General features: G+C 38.5%; 1 non-coding gene across 1 annotated transcript; it reads left to right on the top strand.

The window, feature by feature from the left end:
- The first annotated feature begins 3,969 nt into the window (after positions 1-3,969).
- Positions 3,970-4,077, top strand: LOC130977585 (small nucleolar RNA R71). Its single transcript, XR_009085271.1, has one exon. It is a non-coding gene; the product is annotated as a small nucleolar RNA R71 (small nucleolar RNA).
- The last annotated feature ends 11,493 nt before the right edge of the window (positions 4,078-15,570 follow it).

Genomic DNA, 15,570 nt, shown 5'->3' with positions numbered 1-15,570 from the left:
GACATATGCACTGTTTAAGCATACATTCAGAAGACAGAAGTAATGCCACCACATCAAAACAATTAAACTGTTATAAAATTCAAAATTCATGCAATTCTTTTCTTTTCAATTAAGCACTTTTTATTCAAGAAAGGTGATGGATTCATAGGACATTCATAACTTCAAGGCATAGACACTAAGACATTAATGATCACAAGACACAAACATGGATAAACATAAGCATAAAATTCGAAAAACAGAAGAATAAAGAACAAGGAAATCAAAGAACGGGTCCACCTTAGTGATGGCGGCTCTTTCTTCCTCTTGAAGATCCTATGGAGTGCTTGAGCTCCTCAATGTCTCTTCCTTGTCTTTGTTGCTCCTCCCTCATGATTCTTTGGTCTTCTCTAATTTCATGGAGGATGATGGAGTGTTCTTGATGCTCCACCCTTAGTTGTCCCATGTTGGAACTCAGTTCTCCTAGGGAGGTGTTTAGTTGCTCCCAATAGTTTTGTGGAGGAAAGTGCATCCCTTGAGGTATCTCAGGGATCTCATGATGAAAGGGGTCTCTTGTGTGCTCCATCCTTTTCTTGGTGATGGGCTTGTCCTCATCAATGGGAGTGTCTCCTTCTATGTCAACTCCAACTGAATAACAGAGGTGACAAATGAGATGAGGAAAGGCTAGCCTTGCCAAGGTGGAAGACTTGTCTGCCACTTTATAGAGTTCTTGGGCTATAACCTCATGAACTTCCACTTCTTCTCCAATCATGATGCTATGAATCATGATGGCCCGGTCTATGGTAACTTCGGACCGGTTGCTAGTGGGAATGATTGAGCGTTGAATGAACTCCAACCATCCTCTAGCCATGGGCTTGAGGTCATGCCTTCTCAATTGAACCGGCTTGCCTCTTGAATCTCTCTTCCATTGTGCGCCCTCTTCACATATAACTGTGAGGACTTGGTCCAACCTTTGATCAAAGTTGACCCTTCTTGTGTAAGGATGTTCATCTCCTTGCATCATAGGCAAGTTGAACGCTACCCTCACACTTTCCGGACTAAAATCCAAGTATTTCCCCCGAACCATAGTAAGATAATTCTTTGGATTTGGGTTCACACTTTGGTCATGGTTCTTGGTGATCCATGCATTGGCATAGAACTCTTGAACCATCAAGATTCCGACTTGTTGAATGGGGTTGGTGAGAACTTCCCAACCTCTTCTTCGGATCTCATGTCGGATCTCCGGATATTCACCCTTTTTGAGTGAAAAGGGGACCTCGGGGATCACCTTCTTCAAGGCCACAACTTCATAGAAGTGGTCTTGATGCACCCTTGAGATGAATCTCTCCATCTCCCATGACTCGGAGGTGGAAGCTTTTGCCTTCCCTTTCCTCTTTCTAGAGGTTTCTCCGGCCTTGGATGCCATAAATGGTTATGGAAAACGAAAAAGCAACGCTTTTACCACACCAAACTTAAAATGTTTGCTCGTCCTCGAGCAAAAGAAGAAAGAAGAGAGTAGAAGAAGAAGAAATGAGGGAGAAAGGGATGGCTATGTATTCGGCCAAAGAGGGGGAGAAGTGGTGTTTAGGTTGTGTGAAAATGAAGGAATGAAGAAGGGTATTTATAGGAGAGAGGGGAGATGGAGTTCGGCCATTATGGGTGGGTTTGGGAGGGAAAGTGGTTTGAATTTGAATGGAAGGTTAGGTGGGGTTTTATGAAGGATGGATGTGAGTGGTGAAGAGAAAGATGGGATTTGATAGGTGAAGGGTTTTTGGGGAAGAGGTATTGAGGTGATTGGTGAATGGGGGAAGTAGAGAGAGGGTGGTGGTGGGGTAGGTGGGGGTCCTGTGGGGTCCACAGATCCTGTGGTGTCAAGAAAAAGTCATCCCTGCACCAAATGTTGCTCAAAATCACGTTTTGAGCCATTTCTGGCGTTAAACGCCGGGCTGGTGCCCATTCCTGGCGTTTAACGCCAGGTTCTTGCCCTTTTCTGGCGTTTAACGCCAGTCTGGTGCCCCTTTCTGGCGTTAAACGCCCAGAATGGTGCCAGACTGGGCGTTAAACGCCCAACTGCTAGGCTTACTGGCGTTTGAACGCCAGCAACATCTTCCTCCAGGGTGTGCTGTTTTCTTCCTGTTTTCATTTTGTTTTTGCTTTTTTCATTGATTTTGTGACTTCTTATGATCATCAACCTACAAAAAAGATAAAATAACAAAAGGAAATAGATAATTATAAAACATTGGGTTGCCTCCCAACAAGCGCTTCTTTAATGTCATTAGCTTGACAGAGGGCTCTCATGGAGCCTCACAGATACTCAGAGCAATGTTGGAACCTCCCAACACCAAACTTAGAGTTTGAATGTGGGGGTTCAACACCAAACTTAGAGTTTGGTTGTGGCCTCCCAACACCAAACTTAGAGTTTGACTGTGGGGGCTCTGTTTGTCTCTGATTTGAGAGAAGCTCTTCATGCTCCTTCTCCATAATGACAGAGGGATATCCTTGAGCCTTAAACACCAAGGATTCTTCATTCACTTGAATGATTAACTCACCTCTATCAACATCAATCACAGCCTTTGCTGTGGCTAGGAAGGGTCTGCCAAGGATGATGGATTCATCCATGCACTTTCCAGTCTCTAGGACTATGAACTCAGTAGGGATGTAATGGTCTTTAACTTTTACCAAAACATCCTCTACAAGTCCATAGGCTTGTTTTCTTGAGTTGTCTGCCATCTCTAGTGAGATTTTTGCAGCTTGCACCTCAAAGATCCCTAGCTTCTCCATTACAGAGAGGGGCATGAGGTTCACACTTGACCCTAGGTCACACAGAGCCTTCTTGAAGGTCATGGTGCCTATTGTACAAGGTATTGAAAACTTCCCAGGATCCTGCCTCTTTTGAGGCAGTTTCTGCCTAGACAAGTCATCCAGTTCTTTGGTGAGCAAGGGAGGTTCATCTTCCCAAGTCTCATTTCCAAATAACTTGTCATTTAGCTTCATGATTGCTCCAAGGTACTTAGCAACTTGCTCTTCAGTGACATACTCATCCTCTTCAGAGGAAGAGTATTCATCAGAGCTCATGAATGGCAGAAGTAAGTCCAATGGAATCTCTATGGTCTCATTTTGAGCCTCAGATTCCCATGGTTCCTCATTGGGGAACTCAGAGGAGGTTGGTGCACGCCCATTGAAGTCTTCCTCAGTGGCGTCCACCTCCTCTCTTTCCTCTCCATATTCGGCCATGGTTATGGCTTTGCACTCTCCTTTTGGATTTTCTTCTGTGTTGCTTGGGAGAGTACTAGGAGGGAGTCCAGTAATTTTCTTGCTCAGCTGACCCACTTGTCCTTCCGAATTCCTAATGGAGGACCTTGTTTCAGTCATGAAACTTTGAGTGGTTTTGATTAGATCAGAGACCATTGTTGCTAAGTCAGAGGTATTCTGCTTAGAACTCTCTGTCTGTTGCTGAGAAGATGATGGAAAAGGCTTTCCATTGCTAAACCTATTTCTTCCACCATTATTGTTGTTGAAACCTTGTTGAGGTCTCTCTTGATTCTTCCATGAGAAATTTGGGTGATTTCTCCATGAAGAATTATAGGTGTTTCCATAGGGTTCTCCTAGGTAATTCACCTCTTCCATTGAAGGGTTCTCAGGATCATAAGCTTCTTCCTCAGATGAAGCATCCTTAGTACTGCTTGGTGCATTTTGCATTCCAGACAGACTTTGAGAAATCAAATTGACTTGTTGAGTCAATATTTTGTTCTGAGCCAAAATGGCATTCAGAGCATCAATCTCAAGGACTCCTTTCTTCTGATTAGTCCCATTGTTCACAGGATTTCTTTCAAAAGTGTACATGAATTGGTTATTTGCAACCATTTCAATCAGTTCCTGAGCTTCTGTAGGCGTCTTCTTCAGATGAAGAGATCCTCCAGCAGAGCTATCCAGAGACATCTTGGATAGTTCAGAGAGACCATCATAGAAAACACCTATGATGCTCCATTCAGAAAGCATGTCTGAGGGACATTTTCTGATTAATTGTTTGTATCTTTCCCAAGCTTCATAGAGGGATTCTCCATCCTTCTGTCTGAAGGTTTGGACTTCCACTCTAAGCTTACTCCATTTTTGAGGTGGAAAGAACTTTGCCAAGAAGGCATTGACTAGCTTTTCCCAAGAGTCCAGGCTATCTTTAGGTTGTGAATCCAACCATATTCTAGCTCTGTCTCTTATAGCAAAAGGGAATAGCATCAGTCTGTAGACCTCAGGGTCAACCCCATTAGTCTTGACTGTGTCACAGATTTGCAAGAACTCAGCTAAAAACTGATGAGGATCTTCCATTGGAAGTCCATGAAACTTGCAATTCTGTTGCATTAAAGAAACTAATTGAGGCTTAAGCTCAAAGTTGTTTGCTCTAATGGCAGGGATAGAGATGCTTCTCCCATAGAAGTCGGGAGTAGGTGCAGTGAAGTCACCCAGCACCTTCCTTGCATTGTTGGCATTGTTGTTGTTTTCGACTGCCATGTGTTCTTCTTCTTTGAAGAATTCGGTCAGGTCCTCTAAAGAGAGTTGTGCTTTGGCTTCTCTTAGCTTTCTCTTCAAGGTCCTCTCAGGTTCAGGGTCAGCTTCAACAAGAATGCCTTTGTCTCTGCTCCTGCTCATAAGAAAGAGAAGGGAACAAGAAAATGTGGAATCCTCTATGTCACAGTATAGAGATTCCTTGAAGTGTCAGAAGAAAAGAAAAATAGAAGAAGGAGGTAGAAGAATTCGAACTTGATTAGATAGAGTTCGAATTGTGCATTAAGAAGGAGTAGTACTCCATAAATAGAAGGATGTGAGAAGGAGGGAAGAGGATTTTCGAAAATTAATTAAAAAGATGTCAAAAACATTTTAAAAATTGATTGATAATTTTCGAAAATTCAAAGTGGAAAAGAAATCAAGTGATTTTTGAAAAAGATTTTGAATTTAGAAGTTAAAAAGATTTGATTGAAAACTATTTTGAAAAAGATGTGGTTGAGAAGATATGATTGGTTTTTAAAAAATGTGATTGAGAAGATATGATTTGAAAACAATTTTAAAAAGATATGTTTTGAAAACAATTTTAAAAGATTTGATTTTGAAAATTAGTAACTTGCCTAACAAGAAAAGATATGATTCAAACATTAAACCTTTCTCAACAGAAAAGGCAACAAATTTGAGATGTTCAATCAAATCATTAATTGTTAGTAAGTATTTTTGAAAAAGGAAAGAAATTGATTTTGAAAACATTTGATTGAAAAGATATGATTTGAAAAAGATTTGATTTTGAAAAACTTTGAAAACTTGAAAAAAAATTGATTTGAAAACAAAATCTTCCCCCTAGCACCATCCTGGCGTTAAACGCCCAGAATGGTATTCATTCTGGCGTTTAACGCCCAAAATGCACCCTTTTTGGGCGTTAAACGCCCAACCAGGTACCCTGGCTGGCGTTTAAACGCCAGTCTGTCCTTCTTCACTGGGCGTTTTGAACGCCCAGCTTTTTCCGTATAATTCCTCTGCTGTATGTTCTGAATCTTCAATTCTTGTATTATTGACTTGAAAAGACACAAATTAAAAATATTTTTGGATTTTTTTAATAATCAAAATGCAACAAGAATCAAATAACAATGCATGCAAGACACCAAACTTAGCAGTTTGTATACTACTGACACTATATGAGACACATAAACACTCAAGCCAAAAGAATTCAAAGATCAGAGTAAGAAATCATCAAGAATTACTTGAAGATCCTTAAGACACATGAATGAATGCATGCAATTGACACCAAACTTAAGATGAGACACTAGACTTAAGCAAGAAACATCAAATATTTTTGGTTTTTATGATTTTGTAATTTTTTTTTGTGTTTTTCGAAAATTAAGTGGAAAAAGATATCAAAATTCTTAATGAGAATTCCAGGAATCAGTGCAATGCTAGTCTAAGACTCCGGTCCAGGAATTAGACATGGCTTCACAGCCAGCCAAGCTTTCAAAGAAAGCTTCGGTCCAAAACACTAGACATGGCCAAAGGCCAGCCAAGCCTTAGCAGATCACTGCTCCAAAAGCAAGATTGATAAAAATCAACAAGCTCTTGTGATGATAAGTTGAAACCTCGGTCCAATGAGATTAGACATGGCTTCTCAGCCAGCCAGATTTCAACAAATCATCATGAAACTCTAGAATTTATCTTCAAGAATTTCGAGAAAAAAAAATACCTAATCTAAGCAACAAGATGTACCGTCAGTTGTCCAAACTGAACAATCCCTGGCATTGTTACCAAAAGCTTGCTCAAAACTTGAACAATCCCCGGCAACGGCGCCAAAAACTTGGTGTTGTTGCCGGATCAAAACTTGGCACTATTATTGCAGAGAACAAATGCGAAACCGTAGTTAGGACATTTAATTCCCCGGCAACGGTGCCAAAAACTTGGTGCGCGAAATTGTGAACAATACTTTTCACAACTCTCATAATCCCCGGTCATGAACTCCAAGAACTTGGTAGTTCAATTCCATGGCATTACACAACTTCGCACAACTAACCAGCAAGTGCACTGGGTCGTCCAAGTAATACCTTACGTGAGTAAGGGTCGATCCCACGGAGATTGTTGCTATGAAGCAAGCTATGGTCATCTTGCAAAGCTTAGTCAGGCAAACTCAAATGTATGATGATGATGAACGAAAATAACACAAAGGTAAAGATAGAGATACTTATGTAATTCATTGGTAGGAACTTCAGATAAGCGCATGAAGATGCCTTCCCTTCCGTCTCTCTGCTTTCCTACAGTCTTCATCCAATCCTTCTTACTCCTTTCCATGGCAAGCTTATGCAAGGGTTTCACCGTTGTCAGTGGCTACCTCCCATCCTCTCAGTGAAAGCGATTGGCATATGCCCTGTCACGGCATAGCGGAATTCAGCTGTCGGTTCTCGGTCAGGCCGGAATAATATCCATCGATACTTTTGCGTCTGTCACTAACGCCCCGCCTGCTAGGAGTTTGAAGCACGTCACAGTCATTCAATCATTGAATCCTACTCAGAATACCACAGACAAGGTTAGACCTTCCGGATTCTCTTGAATGCCGCCATCAGTTCTCGCCTATACCACGAAGACTCTGATCTCACGGAATGGCTGGCTCGTTTGTCAGGCGAGCACTCGGTTGTCAGGCGATCAACCATGCATCGTGTTATCAGGAATCCAAGAGATATTCACTAGAGCTATGATTGCTTGTAGAACAAGAATGGTTGTCAGTCACCTTGTTCATGAGTGAGAATGATGATGAGTGTCACGGATCATCACATTCATCAAGTTGAAGAACAAGTGATATCTTGGACAAAGAACAAGCGGAATTGAATAGAAGAACAATAGTAATTGCATTAATACTCGAGGTACAGCAGAGCTCCACACCTTAATCTATGGTGTGTAGAAACTCCACCGTTGAAAATACATAAGCATAAGGTCTAGGCATGGCCGAATGGCCAGCCTCCCAATGATCTAAGATAGCATAAAACGAAGATAGCTACCAAAGTCTTCTAATACAATAGTAAAAGGTCCTACTTATAGATAACTAGTAGCCTAAGGTTTACAGAAATGAGTAAATGACATAAAAATCCACTTTCGGGCCCACTTGGTGTGTGCTTGGGCTGAGCAATGAAGCAATTTCGTGTAGAGACTCTTCTTGGAGTTAAACGCCAGCTTTTATGCCAGTTTGGGCGTTTAACTCCCATTTGGGTGCCAGTTCCAGCGTTTAACGCTGGAATTTCTTGAGGTGACTTTGAACGCCGATTTGGGCCATCAAATCTTGGGCAAAGTATGGACTATCATATATTGCTGGAAAGCCCAGGATGTCTACTTTCCAACGCCGTTGAGAGCGCGCCAATTGGGCTTCTGTAGCTCCAGAAAATCCACTTCGAGTGCAGGGAGGTCAGAATCCAACAGCATCTGTAGTCCTTTTGAGTCTCTGGATCAGATTTTTGCTCAGATCCCTCAATTTCAGTCAGAAAATACATGAAATCACAGAAAAACACACAAACTCATAGTAAAGTCCAGAAAAGTGAATTTTAACTAAAAACTAATAAATATATACTAAAAACTCAACTAAAACTACCAAAAACATACTAAAAACAATGCCAAAAAGCGTACAAATTATCCGCTCATCACAACACAAGCCCGACGTCCCTCCTCATTTTGGCACACACACCCGACAAAAATTTGGTGCGAAATTTATAACCACGACAAGTGCACTGGGTCGTATCTAGTAATACCTCAGGTGAGTGAGGGTTGATCCCACGAGGATTGATGGATCAAGCAACAATGATTGAGTGATTGGTTTAGTTAGACAAACAGAAAATGGTATTGAAGGTTCAAAAGCATAAACAGCGATTTTAGAATATCAGAAAGCAAGCAATAAAATTGATGTGAATTACATATGGAGAAAACAGTTAAGACTTCAGAGATATCTATTTTCCGGATTGACTTTTCTTACTAACTATTTTAATCATGCAAGATTTAATTTATGGCAAACTATATGTGACTAAACCCTAATTCCTTAGACCTTTTTAGTCTCCTCTAAAATTCATCAACCGCCAATTCCTTGGTCGCTTAATTCCAATTAGAGGGTGAAGTTCAATTCTAGTTTATATGCCACAAAAATCCTAATTATCCAAATATAAGAGGATTATATGTCACGTATCCCGTTAAATCCAGATAATTAGAAATTTAGGAGAATATGTTGTTCAAGTAAAGAGCTTTTCCAAGTTATACAAGAACTCAATTAGAACCAAGGTCATACTTCCGTTCCACCCAGATTCATAAATTAAAGAACGAAAACAATTCTTGAATTATAAACTAGTACATGAATTAAAATAGAAAAATAATAGTATCAATCTATACAATAGACAAAGCTCATAACCTTAACAGTGGAGGATTAGTTGCTCCTGGTTCAGAGAGAAAAACTAGGATTCAGGTAAATTGCAGAATGAGGTAGAAGAGAAGAGATTAGCCCGAAGGACTGATTCTTTTCCCTTTTATATCTAATCCTAATTATTGTAATTATATTTTCTAAAACTAAAATAATATCTTTTTCTATTTTAAAATAAAATTCAAATTCAATCAAAATAAATTTAGCTTCATTCGCAGCTTTGTATGAATGCCTTGGGACCACTTGCGTTTTGAGGGTCCACGCTGAACTTGGAAAACTTCAAGTTCAGCGTGGGATGGGCAGAGACTTCCTTATTAAGTTCCATTGAATCCACACTGAACTTGAAAATTTCCAAGTTCAGCGTGGAGGAGGCAGTGTCAATTCCACGCTTTTCCTTTGAATCCATGCTGAACTTGGATTAACCCAAGTTCAGCGTGAGATAGTACATGGTTCTCCCTTAGTGCGTGAAGGAGGCAGAGTTAAATGGAAGAAAAGGGTATACTATTATATATCGTTAGAAAGCTCTAGAAGTTAGCTTTTCAATACCGTTGAAATCATGTCAATTGAACTCTGTAACTCAAGTTATTCCTATTTGAGTGAAAGGAGGTCGGGGTTGACAGCATCATTCGCTTTCATCCTTTTCTGCTACAAAACTCTGTCAAATCCATCCGAATGCTACCTAAAATAAACAAAAATACACACAACTCAAAGTAGCATCCATAGTGGCTAAAAGATATTTAAATCTTGATTAAACTCAACAATTTGAATGAAAATTCACTAGGAAAAGATACAAAAGATGCTCACGCATCAGCGGCCTTCCTCCAATTTGATGCACGTCTAGTGGCCATGAAGCCCTGGAGGCTTATTTGGGCTTACGCCCAAATTTGAAGATAGAAGCCCGGTATACATAAACCTCAACTCCCAAAGGCAATATTATTAAGGCCCAATCTCAATTATACAAATCATGAGAAGCTTTAATCTCATCCAAAGATTCAAGATTCAAGAGATTAGTCATCATTAATGCCTTCTAGAAATATAAAGATTTGGTTGTTAGGATTTATTTTTAGATTAGATTTAAATTATTTTTTTGATTTGAATTTGAAATAGGTAGTTAGTTATCTTATCCTTCGAAAGATAAGATTAGATTGAGTTTTGGAATTTGAATTCTAAACAGAACTTAGGATATAAATAAATGAACATGGTTCATAAGAGAGATCAGCATCTATCAGGGGATCACACACCTCTCTCATCATTAGGATTAGTTTTTTTCTATCATGAGTCACTAAACCTCCCCTGTTGAAGGTTAGGAGCTTTGTTTGGTTTTAGAATTAATAATAGAGATAAGTACGATTTTGGTCTCTAACGTAGAGGTCAAAAATTTATTTCGTCTCCAGCCTTTTTTCGCTACAAAATGGTCTCCAATGTTTCAGTTTATTGTAAAATGGTCCTTCAAACAAAAATATCCCTCCCTCTCTCCCTTCTTCTTCCTCAACCAGAAACAGAAGCAGAAGCGCAAATGCAGGCAGAAGCAAAAATAGGCAGAAGCAGAAGCAACCAAAGCATCAACAACAACAATGAAATAAAATGAATAAACAGAAACAATCAGAAGTATCATCAACAACAACAATGGAATCCTTTAAATCTAAAAAATTAAAGAAAAATGAATAAAAAATTGAAACATAGGGAAAGGATTGCGGTGGTGGTGGAAAAAGAGGGGCTGCGGCGGTGAACGGCGATGCGATGTTGGCGGAGTACAAATCGCCATGAGGAGGGTGCTGTGGTGGTCGCGGCGCTGCGGAGGGCTTCGTTCCTCTCTTGTCGGCGGCGCTGTGTATTTGCTGAGGAAGAAAGGAGCGGCATGGAGGAGCAGCAGCGTGGAGCGGCTGCGGCGGTGTGGAGCTATTGCGGCGGTGACCTTCCCCCTTCCCCCTTTCCCCTTCCCCTTTTCCCGAAACAACACCCCCTCCCGCTTCTCTTTCTCCCCCTCCCCCCATCTCGGTGGCGCTGTATTTTCTCCCACCGCCACCACTAGAACCCACCACCACCACCACATTATCATCATGGTCATCATCATCATCATCATCATCATCAGAACAGCACCTAAACCACCAGAACAGAACCACCACCACCACATTATCATTATGGTCATCATCATCATCATCAGAAATTCACAACAATATTCCACAACAAATTTCAGCAACAACAATATTCCACGACAAATTTAAAAAAAATTCAGAAATTTCACAAACAAATCAAGTTCACAGAAGAAGAAGAAGAAAGAAGAAGAAGAAGAATTGGTGGTGCGGTGGTGCGGCGGAAGAAGAAGAAGAAGAAAAAGATGGTGGTGGTGCGGTGCGGTGGTGCGGCAGGGGCAATGGTGCGGTGGAAGAAGAAGAAGAAGAAGAAGGTGGTGGTGGTACGGTGCGGTGGTACGGCGGGGGTGTGGCAGAGCAGCGGAGCGGCGAGGCGGTGGTGCGGTGGTCCCCCTCCTCTCCCCCTCCTTCCCCCCTTGTTCTCGCGCCACCCCTTCTTTTTCTCCCCACCCCCTTCGTATCCCTTTCTTTCTTCTTTTTATTTTTTAATTTATTTTATATTTATTTTATTTTATAATTTTTTAATGAAGGATAATTTGGTAATAAAAAAATAAAATTGGTAAAAAGGACGATTTTAAAACAAAGTGAAACCTTTGGGACCATTTTATAGCGAAAAAAAGGCCAGGGACGAAATAAATTTTCAGCCTCTACGTTGGGGACCAAAATCATACTTATCCCTTAATAATACAAGTACTTTTTTATTTTAATTCGTGCTTCTTTACTTTTTTAAGATTGAGTTTTGTTCTTCATCAATAACGGTTAAAACTATTGAAAAATATTCTAAATCTGTTTTAGATTCTAATTTTATATTTGAAAAAATTAATATTAGAATTAGCTTGAAACTCATATCACAATCTTCAATTATCTAGATCTAGTCTGAAATAAGTGACATATAATTTGACTAGTGATAGTTCTTCAAGATTGTGTGGCTTAAAATCGAAACCATTCTTCACCTCTTCTCTTGATTAGTTGACCAAGGAATTGGTGATTAATTGGGTTTAGAGAAATTAAATCACCAAGGAATTGGGATTTGGTTACACATGATTTGCTGTGAAAAGATTTTTGCATAAATTAAATAAAAAAGCATAAACATTGTTCTTCCAAGAATTAAACATCTCCGAGGTTTCCAACATTCTCATCTACTGATTTTCTTCCAACTTCAAAGCATTCTCTCATTCTCTTCTTTTTTTGTTTCTTCTCTTCTTCAAGATCCACAATTCATAATCTAAGGTTTGATCGATCTAATTAGAGATTTGATTAGACACTGCTTGTCTCAATCCGTTAATCCTCAAAGGAATGATATCCATTCATTGTGGTATTACTTGAACGATCTAGTGCACTTATTAGTATCTGTGAGCTCTAATTTTCGCTCATCAACTACATAAAGAAAGAGAGGAAGGGAGAAGAGGAACCAGCATTTGCTGAATTAAAAAATTGAGGCCAAATGGCTCCTTATGCCCAGAACCTAGGAGCGTGATAGAACTCTACAATTTCCTATTTTGTATTTCAAATTCTATTCTTTCTATTTTCTGTAATAAAGAAGTCAGTAAGAGAATGAAATTTCACTAAATTCATCTCAAAACTCAACTTCTTGACTAGCATTAAAGGTGTGAAATAAGAATTTTAAATACCAATTTTTATACTCTCTATCCTATTTCTATCTCTTCTCAAAATGGTTGAAATACGAAAAAAGACTATTTTTATCCCCCATCTTCAACCACTTGACTTTGGCCCTCTAACCTTAATATTTCTCTTCATGTCTCCATAACTGTTTTATTTTACTTTACACTTCTTTAATTTTCTCGTCTTGTCCATTTGAAATTTTAGAGTACTGTAAATTTTGTAATTTTAGCTTTAGTTGATCAATTTTTGTCAACCCTTTTGAAAGTATTTTTGCTCCATTTTTTAACTCTCTTTTACAACTTTTCATTCTTCTTGTAATATTAGCCCAACTTTCGCCATTATTCCTGTTCTCTATATTCCATCTTTTCTTAATAATATTTTTCATATTCTTGATTATTAGCCCAAAATACCTCAAAATTAAAGTACTAATTCCTTATCTCCTCTGATTTTAAACAAAGGACAATCGGAGAATGGTCAAAACTTACAATAGGTAAAGCAATTAATAATGCATGTTGAATTCTTCTTCTCCATTCTCAATTAGCCATCTTCCTATCTATTCTCTCTATTCACACAACCATTTCTTGGATCTTAAACCATGTGAATTTAGCCGCTTTTAAATCTATATCATTAACTGCACAATTGTCCACAAAATTTCTAAAATCATGAATTTGCCTTCTAGATCTCATTTGCAAGCCTATCTTTTTTTCTTGGTCTAGAATTTCATTAAAGTCTCTTATGATTAATCTCGGTTCACTTTTATTTGTTATTTTTGTTGTTATTTCTCTTCACTGCTCCCTCCTTTTCCTAGGATCCGGATGTCCATACATAAATATAGTTTTCCCTTCCTCACTATTTTTATATTTAATATTTGCTTTAATAAAATTAGAACACCAAGCACAAATCTGAACATTAACATTAGCATTTTAAAATAGAGTTCTGCTAGGGAGATAATGGCTTATTTGTACAATGGGCTATATGAGTTACAAAAAGAACATTCCCTATACTATCTAGAAGAACCATCCGAGCACTAGGGATAATAAATATCTTTCCAAAAGCTTAAACTAATTTTCGGGTTCACTAAAGATCAAACTCTTGACCTTTCGGATCTAGAGCTCTAATACCATGTCATGATACCACTCATCCCAAAAACTTCAACCGATGGAAAAAGGTAACACTAATGGTTATATCTCTAATACTCCATAAACCTCCATTGTACATATTGTACAAATATTCCGCTGGCTCCTCATACTTTTCCTTTAAAATAAACCAAGGCCCCGGACAAGTTCCTGAATTTTATACAAAACATATTATCAAAATGTAACGTTCTTCTAATCCTATCTATACTACTTTCTTTAGCCTTAATCTCAAGAAAAAACAAAATGGACAGCTTTATTGTTTTACATAGATGTTGTATTTCTGTAACTATCACGGATGCCGCCAACCCGTGACAGTTCCAACTAATCATAGTCATAGCTGAGGGTGGGGCATGATTCAGCCCACCTCCCCGACCATGAGATCATTTACCTAAATCATCTGTCTCTTATTTGAGTTTATTATTTTCTTATCTTCCTCTGTGTTGCCAATTGTCTCTTCTAGCATGAACAGATCATTTTCTCCCTTTTTTTTCTTTTTAATGCACAAGCTGCTGTTAATATTTTGAATCAACTCTATCTCTCACTGTTTCGTTTTCTCTTTGTCTGGATTACTATCTTCATATTCTTCTTCATCTCCTTCTTCCACCGCCAATTCCATAAATAAAAGTGCCCATCTTTAGTATTTTGTTTAAAAATCCTATTGGATTTTTTCACATAATCCTCTTCCTTATGTTTTTCCCTACTTCTCCAAATAACCTCTCTGCCAGTGGCCAATTTCTTTTTCACGTCCTGTGTACTGCAACCCCTCATTCTTTTGAATACTCTTCAATTATCGGTTTTTTTTATTTTTTTTTGCTACCCTATTTCTCTCTTAAAATGTTCTTGATTGATCTATTATTGGTTGGGTTCATTACTGATTGCTTAACTTGGGCCTCAACATCTTTGTGTCTATTGCTCATTTCTGATTTATTAGTTTCTCTCTGATATACTGATTGGACTCTATGTTCTCACTTGTCCTGCTTATTTTAGCATCAATGTGGCCCATATTCATGTTAGAAGGATTGGTTCTTTTTTCAGCCCCAAATGCAGTTTTTCTCCCTCCCTTTCACTTGGACCTTCTATATCGTGCCCCATTTTTATAATTTTCTTCTCCTTAAATGATTTTAAAATTCCTTCCAAAAATGCAATCAGATCTAAATCTTCGGTATCCCTGATTTTTGTTGGTTATCCCGAATTTTGGGTATATTTTTCGACCTGTTCTACAGTCTTCAAATTTTGCAACTCTCTATTTTTCTGTTTACCTATAGTTTCCTCCCCTAATTTCTGGTTAATTCTTTCTATTTTTCTGTTCAGCTACAGTTTTTTCCCTTAATTAGAATGATAACAATGTCATTAACTTCATTTTTTTGGTGACTCATTAACTTCATTTAATCACACAAAAAAAGATAGGGCATTATACAAGTGCCTGCATTGCCAAAAGTGTTGTCACTTCTTCAACGGGTATCACGGACACGCGTCTAGTAATGATAGTATATACATAATTTCAACACCTGATAAAGAATGAAGAATATATTCTTCATCAACATAGCAAGATCCAAAAAAATTAAATCTTGTAAACTTCATCATTTAAATATTGGGTCACTCTAGGGTAAAGATGCAACTTCATACAGATATACAGATTTTTGTCTTTTAGTGGTTTTAAAGTGTGCTATTAAAAAGCGTTGTTTAAGTGGAAAGTGTTGCTTTTGAATCGTTACTTTGGCTTTGATACCAATTTTTTTCTCATGCAGATTTTTGAAATATTTTTCTTGGGTTGGGTTTGCACTATTAAAATCTTCTATTTCTTTTAACAACTTTTCTATTTCTCTTG

The sequence above is a fragment of the Arachis stenosperma genome, chromosome 4 (assembly GCF_014773155.1).
Source record: "Arachis stenosperma cultivar V10309 chromosome 4, arast.V10309.gnm1.PFL2, whole genome shotgun sequence".
NCBI lineage: Eukaryota > Viridiplantae > Streptophyta > Magnoliopsida > Fabales > Fabaceae > Arachis > Arachis stenosperma.
The sequence above is the reverse complement of the archived record's forward strand: the minus strand, read 5'-3'. Positions and strand labels throughout refer to the sequence as shown.